Source organism: Halichoeres trimaculatus, unplaced genomic scaffold (assembly GCF_033239565.1).
Source record: "Halichoeres trimaculatus isolate MK-OKI-2021-1 unplaced genomic scaffold, fHalTri1.1 fHalTri1_scaffold_2, whole genome shotgun sequence".
Taxonomy (NCBI): domain Eukaryota; kingdom Metazoa; phylum Chordata; class Actinopteri; order Labriformes; family Labridae; genus Halichoeres; species Halichoeres trimaculatus.
The window spans coordinates 21126521-21133713 of record NW_027437180.1 but is presented as its reverse complement, the minus strand read 5'-3'; positions in this window follow the sequence as shown (position 1 = coordinate 21133713).

Genomic DNA, 7193 nt, shown 5'->3' with positions numbered 1-7193 from the left:
GGGAGGGAGAAAAACAACAGAGGAAGGGGGAGGCGTCATCACTGACATGGGAACGCGTATTTACCCATTGCTGCAGACTCTCCAGTTGTTAGTCCCGTCAGTGTTGTTGTTTTGTTTTCTCATGGCCTTCAACCTCGCTGTAAAGACTACAAACACATGTTAACGACAGTTCTCACAGCACAGTCTGCACACAGTCATCAGCACTGCTAATGAGCTGCAGCCAGAATTCTCGTTAAGAGGGGGGCAATGGTACACACACACACACACACACACACACACACACACACACACACACACACACACACACACACACACACACACTCACACTCACACTCACACTCACACATCCTAAGTTAGTAGGTAGTTAGTAGTAATTAGTAAGTTCAGTATCAGAAACAAGCTGAAATATTTCACAGATGTTAAAAGAAATGAAGCTCAGATTTTATTCCTGCAATTTTTTGGTAAATGAAGAGGATATGTGTAATTGTATTGTCTTTTTTTTTTAAATAATGACTTATAGCCAATTGTCAGTTGCACACCAGCTCAAACTTTTTCAAACAGGTTCAGGTACTTTTGATACAGGCACATCCAACGCTACCGAAAGGTACATTAAACCTGTGAATGACAAGTTTTATCCTTAAAGACATATAATAGCAAAGCACTTTACATTGTAACAAAAATCTCTATTTTTAAATGATTCATCAATTTACACAGAACAAAACCATCTCAGATTACAGTTTATGTCTCTCTCTAGAGGATCTGACTTACTTGTCATTTGTGATTTTTCGGTTGGCAAACACTTGGATATGAAACACCCCTGAAACAAGACTTTAAAACAAATACACTTTTTTTAAACTGATCATAACTCCAAAGATTTGCTTTGTACCCAAATAAAAAAATGTGAATTTTTCAAAATCCTTTATGAAGCAGAAAGCATTAGGTGTGCTGCTACGATGCAGTTTTTTAGCTACTGTCATTTGTCTTTTCTTGCTTAGCCCATTCAGTTGCATGTGAATGATAATGTTACAAAAAGTGAAGCCTAGACTGGCTGTTAAGCTGCCAACAGATGGAGCCTCTACACCTGGTGTAAGCACTGGCTCAGTATGCTCAATCTGAATAGGATCCCATTCAAAAACTAAAACAAAAACTTCCTTCACAGAGCTAATTCTTTTAACGTACGTTTACTGTACATGCTTCTGCTGTTTGCCTGAAATGAAACATTAACTGTAACTGTGATTGTCACCTCTTCTTTGACTCCTACATATATACCATCAAAAATGTAACTCAATATACACTTTGATTCAAGTCACGTGTGTACACAGAGCACAGATCTAGGCCTGGTACCTGTGCAGCAGAGCAGTGTCTCTATCTGTGTTTGTGTAAAGAGTGAACATTTAAAAGTAACCTACAGAAAGAGGCCTTGTGTGCCATTATTTACACTTGTTTAATCCTCTCTGTTTACAACATACGCTGAGCTGTAACATGTTCTTGTGTGTTTTTGTTTGCGTCTGAGCACGTGCATCAGGGGAGCAGACCGCAGCATGAGGCCTCCAGCAGCCGGGGGGAGCTGCTGGTTCTCACAGCCCACAAAGTGACTCTGACAGGGATCGTGAGAACCTGATTGGTGGGGGTCTTTGTGGTTAGGAGGAATATCGCAAAATGTAAAGGGAAGAAAAACAGCAGTGATCACAGATGTCGACAGCCTAACAGTTTTACATGGTGAGAGGGAGGAAGTGACGAGGCTGTGTGGGACTATTTTTGGAACAAAATAGTTAAAAAAAAGTCCAGGCAGCAGAAAACCTTCACATGTAATGATCCCTTCCTCCATGGAGTCTGTGCAGAGCATCAAACTGTTTTAAGAATCAGAGCTACCAGGGAAGGAAGACAGTTATGGACTTTGTCCCTTAGTTTGTCTTAAAAACTTTCTGTCATTGTTGACCTTCTGCTGTGTTTACTGTCACAGCTCTTCTGTCTCTACACCACCCCTACTGTTCATATGTATACTGCAAATTACCTCCACTTCATGTTCATTTCTGAGGATGTATCTGAGGAGATGGATGCATCCTTGTACACACAGGTTGGAGAAAATATATCTTAAACTTCACAGTAACAATATTTTTTTATATCAAGAATAAAAAGTATTCTCTCTTTTATTCTAACCTGATTCTTTCAAACTAAGTCTCCAACAGGGCCAGCATTTAAACCTGAACCAGATTGTCTGTTTCTTCCTTTCACTCACACCTGTCTCGTGTCTCTTATCCCTTTGACTCTTTCACTCTGTTCCTTACCCCCTCCCTCCTCTCTCTGTCTCTCTTTCTGCCTCCGTCATCCATCTCAGACAGCAGCTCTCATCCTGTCATCCTCACTGCTGTGTGGTTATTTATGACCTGGTGAATGGAGAGAGATAGTCTGAGACCCAGAGCCTGGCCTCTACCCCTCCCCTGTCTGCTACCACTAAATCATCACAGTGTCTGGCTTACTGTCATGTTATTGCTTCGTTCATGTGGGTGAGTGTTTGTGTGACAGAGATAATACAGTATTTATTGACGTTATGGGCATTCCGCTGAAGCTGTATTTCTCTTTAACTTCTAACATCAGATGTATGAAGAGAAAGTATTTGCTTACAAAGTATTTTAAGTATTATCGTCTTCCAGGATTTTTCTAGGAATTCCTATATGAGAAATGTTTGTCTCTTAGCTTGTGCCCAACTTCATGTGCCTACCATTAGCTGCTGCACAGGCTTGGTACTAGAAAGTGAGATTATCAGAGTTTTCAGTCAGAGGAGGCTCAATAGGTGCAATATAACTACCGACTAACAAAACTAGAGATGTGGGTAGGGCTGCACGATTATCGCAATCGCAATCGCAATCGCAATCGCAATGTCAGCACATGCAATTACGTAATCGCAAAAGAGGATATCGCAATCGCAATGTCAGCACATGCAATTCAGATTTTTCTCCATGATAACCAAGCAAATCTGTAGACTCATCATGACACAACCTTTTTTATTAAATCGCAAGCACAATCGCAATCGCAATTTTTTCCACCTAATCGCAAATCGCACCTTTTCCCCAAATCGTGCAGCTCTAGATGTGGGCATTTAGTAACGAAAGATAAAATCTCTTACTACTGTAGTAGTGATCTAAAATGCAGGTCATGTGTTTACTCTTAGGTGTAGCACAGCCACCTCCTACTGCCACCCACAAAGATGGCTACAGTCACTGTGCACTGCCATCATGCTATAATGCTTGAACACCCATATGAAAATAAACATGTGGCATCTTGTGTAGTTGGTCAGTGTTTTGAGCTAGCTGTTAGCTCTGTCTAGTTAAACTGGCACGTAACCACTTGACTGGAGCAATACACAACCAGCACAGGCATGTTGGTGTTAAGCTGCAAGGAGGACCAAAGGCTGGTAGTGCTCGCACTGCTAATGCTATCCAAACACTGTAAACCAGTTCAGCATCATTTTCCTGTAGACTCTGTGTTAAGCTGTGTTTGCAAACAGTCATTATTGAGAATAATTTGAGTGTTTCTTTATGATTTGATTTAACCGGCCAATTGGAATTTTTAATTCATGAAACGTGTTGCTATGGAACAAACCTTAAAAGTCCCATATTATGCTCCTTTTCTGCTGTTTACTATGGATCATTGATGTCTTCATGAAATGGTAGTAACATGTTTTGGTCCAAAAAGCCAATAAATCAAGCACAGCAGCATTGTTTCCAGGCTCTCATAGCCCCTCTGTTCAGAACGCTCTGATTTAGTGGGCGTGATCTTCATATGTAAATGAGCCACTGCTGATACCATCTCGCTCTTTTGCGTCACTGAGAGCGGCGCCACAAGCTCCGAGTGCACAATGTTTGGAAAATAGCGAAGCTCATTTACCGTAACATTGCAGGCTAAAACAACAGGCTAACAGCAGCCAAAGTTAGCATCCTGAAGCTAAAACAGAGACACGGGGGACACTAAGGAAAAGCTCTTACATCTGCTCCACAGCACACAGCATTTAAAATACTCACATTTCCAGGGTCCGAAGTTTGTTGGTGGATGGTTGGTAATGCACCTGGATTCAGGACCAGTCTATTTGCTAGCCCTCTGTTGTACTGTCCACAGTTGGAAAAGCAGTCGGCCGTGAAGTGACTAGCACTCACATGCATGTTTTACTGAGTGTAGCTGGCACATTTCCTTGATAAATGAACTCTAGCCACTCAGTCTTGTCTTCTTCAGAGATGGGAAGCTTGAGTACGGAACTATGTGGCTGTTTACAGCCAAAAACAGCCACACTCCTCTCCGCAGCGGGGAGAGGAGTGAGCGGGGAGGGGGTTCAGGGGTATCTGCTCCGGTGGACCAATCAGGTCAGACTTGCTCCTGATTGGGTAATCACTGACGTCAGCAAGTCACCAAAATCCCAACAGCTCGTTTTAGGTCAGGATTTTACATTCACAAGCACTACTAAGAACAGGTTTTGTCATTAAATATCACATTTTGTGGGCTGGGAGGAAAGCCAAAGACCCACAAATTTCACTAAAAGACTTAAAGTGATTTTTGCATTATATGGGAACCTTTAAAATATCATCAACAACAAGAAAACACCAGATGAAAGACTATAAAAATCACATGAGAGATGGGTGCTTCTTCCCTGTAGATTTATCACAACATGAATGATTCCTCTTTGAAATTACTGGTAAAAGAATTTAACTAGTTTTGCAGGGCATTGAACTGGACACTAATGCCAACTGAGGCAAAGGCAAACAAGATGACAAAGTAACAGGAATTACATTATGCATATTTTTATTTATAATGCCCCAAACCAGTGTGAGGCATGAGGCGAGGCAATAAAGCTGGAGAAACAGCATTACTGACATTGCCATCAGTAAATTTAATAATATACAATAAAATACACATTTAAAAGGACATCAGGAGACATTTTTAGCAATACTTAACAAAGTATATGGGAAAATCAGCTAAGTAAAAAGAGATACATTTTTGGCAGCAGAGGGTGCCAAAACACGTGAAACTAAAAGTTCCTTCCAGCTGTTTTCAGTGATTTAACAATTTTTGCTTTAGTCTGTATTGTTGCAGCCATAAGGAAACTTAAAACTGTTGTTTCTTTTAAATAATTTATCAGCATGTATCACTTAGATGTAGTTGTGTTTTTGAACTGATTTCTTTTCTGTTTTTTTTCACATGAGGACCTGCTTTTGTTTGAGCTTCTTTGTTGAAGCCCTCTGCTCAAGTCTTCAGGGAACATTTAAAGATAGATGTCTGAGGGGCTGGTGGTGTGCGTGTGTGTGTGTGTGTGTGTGTGTGTGTGTGTGTGTGTGTGTGTGTGTGTGTGTGGAGCAGCACCAGCTGAAGTTTATGACCCTGTGGTGCTCTCTGTTTTCTCAGGGTGACAGAGAGGACAACTGATCTGCAGGGGGCAGAGAGACGGGGACGAGGGAAATTACGTTACAGAACACCTGGTCTACAAGTTATACCCAAATTCATTTAGGAGGGGTAGTATAAAATCTTTGTGTGTTGTATTTAAACTTTTTGATTTGACTTTAGATTAAGACATTAATAAAAAAGCATTCAGGTAGTGTGACTCGCTGTCCTTAGATATCGGTAAACTCTGTCTTCTTCTTGTCCCACACACTCACCATCCCCCCTGCACTGAATCAGAAACAGCCTCTGTTTTAGGCTCAGTTAAGACATATAAATTTTAGCCCATCCCAGCCTGCTGCTACACAGACATGCTCAGAGATTACATATAGTGAATAACTAAGGAATCCATCAACTCAATCCCATCTGAGAGCATCAAAGGAGGAGAAGATGAGCAATTTCCTCTGCAGATGTTTTGTGTGTGTGTGTGTGTGTGTGTGTGTGTGTGTGTGTGTGTGTGTGTGTGTGTGTGTGTGTGTGTGTGTGTGTGTGTGTGTGTGTGTGTGTGTGTGTGTGTACAAACTGAAGCGTCTGTATAATCTCAATTTAGATTTTTTGTTTATACCTGAACTAGCAAGACAATATATGAGTCTTGGAAGTCATACACAAAAGACAGACACCTAAACAAATAGTTCAGAGTAAAGACAGGAAGTAGGGGAGAAAATATGTTAGAGGAAAGATGAGGAGTGTGTGTATATTTTTGCTCTGATTTTATAGCTCAGGAGCAGCTATTTTGGACTGTTCACTAAAAACTCAAGTTCTGCTTTGTGATTCATTCCAAAAGAATCATATTTCTCTCGTTCTTTGTGTAGGTAGAGGTGAGTTATGTCCTTATACCAACACCTGAGGATCTCTGACATTAGCTGACAGTAAAACTGTGAGTAATGTGTGGATCCAGAGTTTGGGTTTTCAGCATGTTTGTGATTTATGCAGGCTGCAGTCAGCATGAAAAAGGAGAGCAGGGCCTTTGACTTTCTGGTTCGTCCCTTATCTGACAGAGGGAGAACAGCTGGAGATGAATGAGAACACAGTGGAGGGACTAGAGAGAGAGTAAAAAACATGTCAGGCCATCATCTTCTTTTTATCTGCTTTTCTAGGTTAGGATCATGTCATGCAGAAAAGAAGTGGCCTCCAACCTTTACTCTAGGATCAAACTTCACTGGCTGTACAAATATTAAAAAGTTTGATTTAAGTTCTCCAAAAAAGCACACACACAAAGGCAAAACTATGCTCATCAACAAATAGAATTCCTCAAAATGAGAAGGCATTGTAAGTCTATTCTTTGGGTAACACTATAAAGATTTTACAGTGTTAAGCTAGCCAGTAAATTATTGATTAAAGAGTTGCTGATCTGTCCATCATCTTCAGTTTGATTTATGTCTACATGCAGGCCATGATCCTATGTGTGCTCAGAAAAACCCCCTATATCAAATTATTTCATAGTGGCAGCAAAAGTATACGTACATGCATTCACCATGTCATTAACCATTCATTCATTCATTTATTCATTCATTCATTCATTCATTCATTCATTTATTCGCTTTTTTTTTTTTTTTTGCTTTTTTTTTTGCATTTTTTCATATCCCTGTTGATTGGAGTTACAAATGCCAATAATCACTTGGCACTGGGACTTGTTAACTCAAGGCTTTTAAACTAATTTCTGTGTCAGTGGTCCATGGACCACTTCTCATGTAGACTTTATGTTCTGTGCACTAAAGACACAACGATTATTTGAGCCAAGCTCTAACTGACTACAACGCAAACCA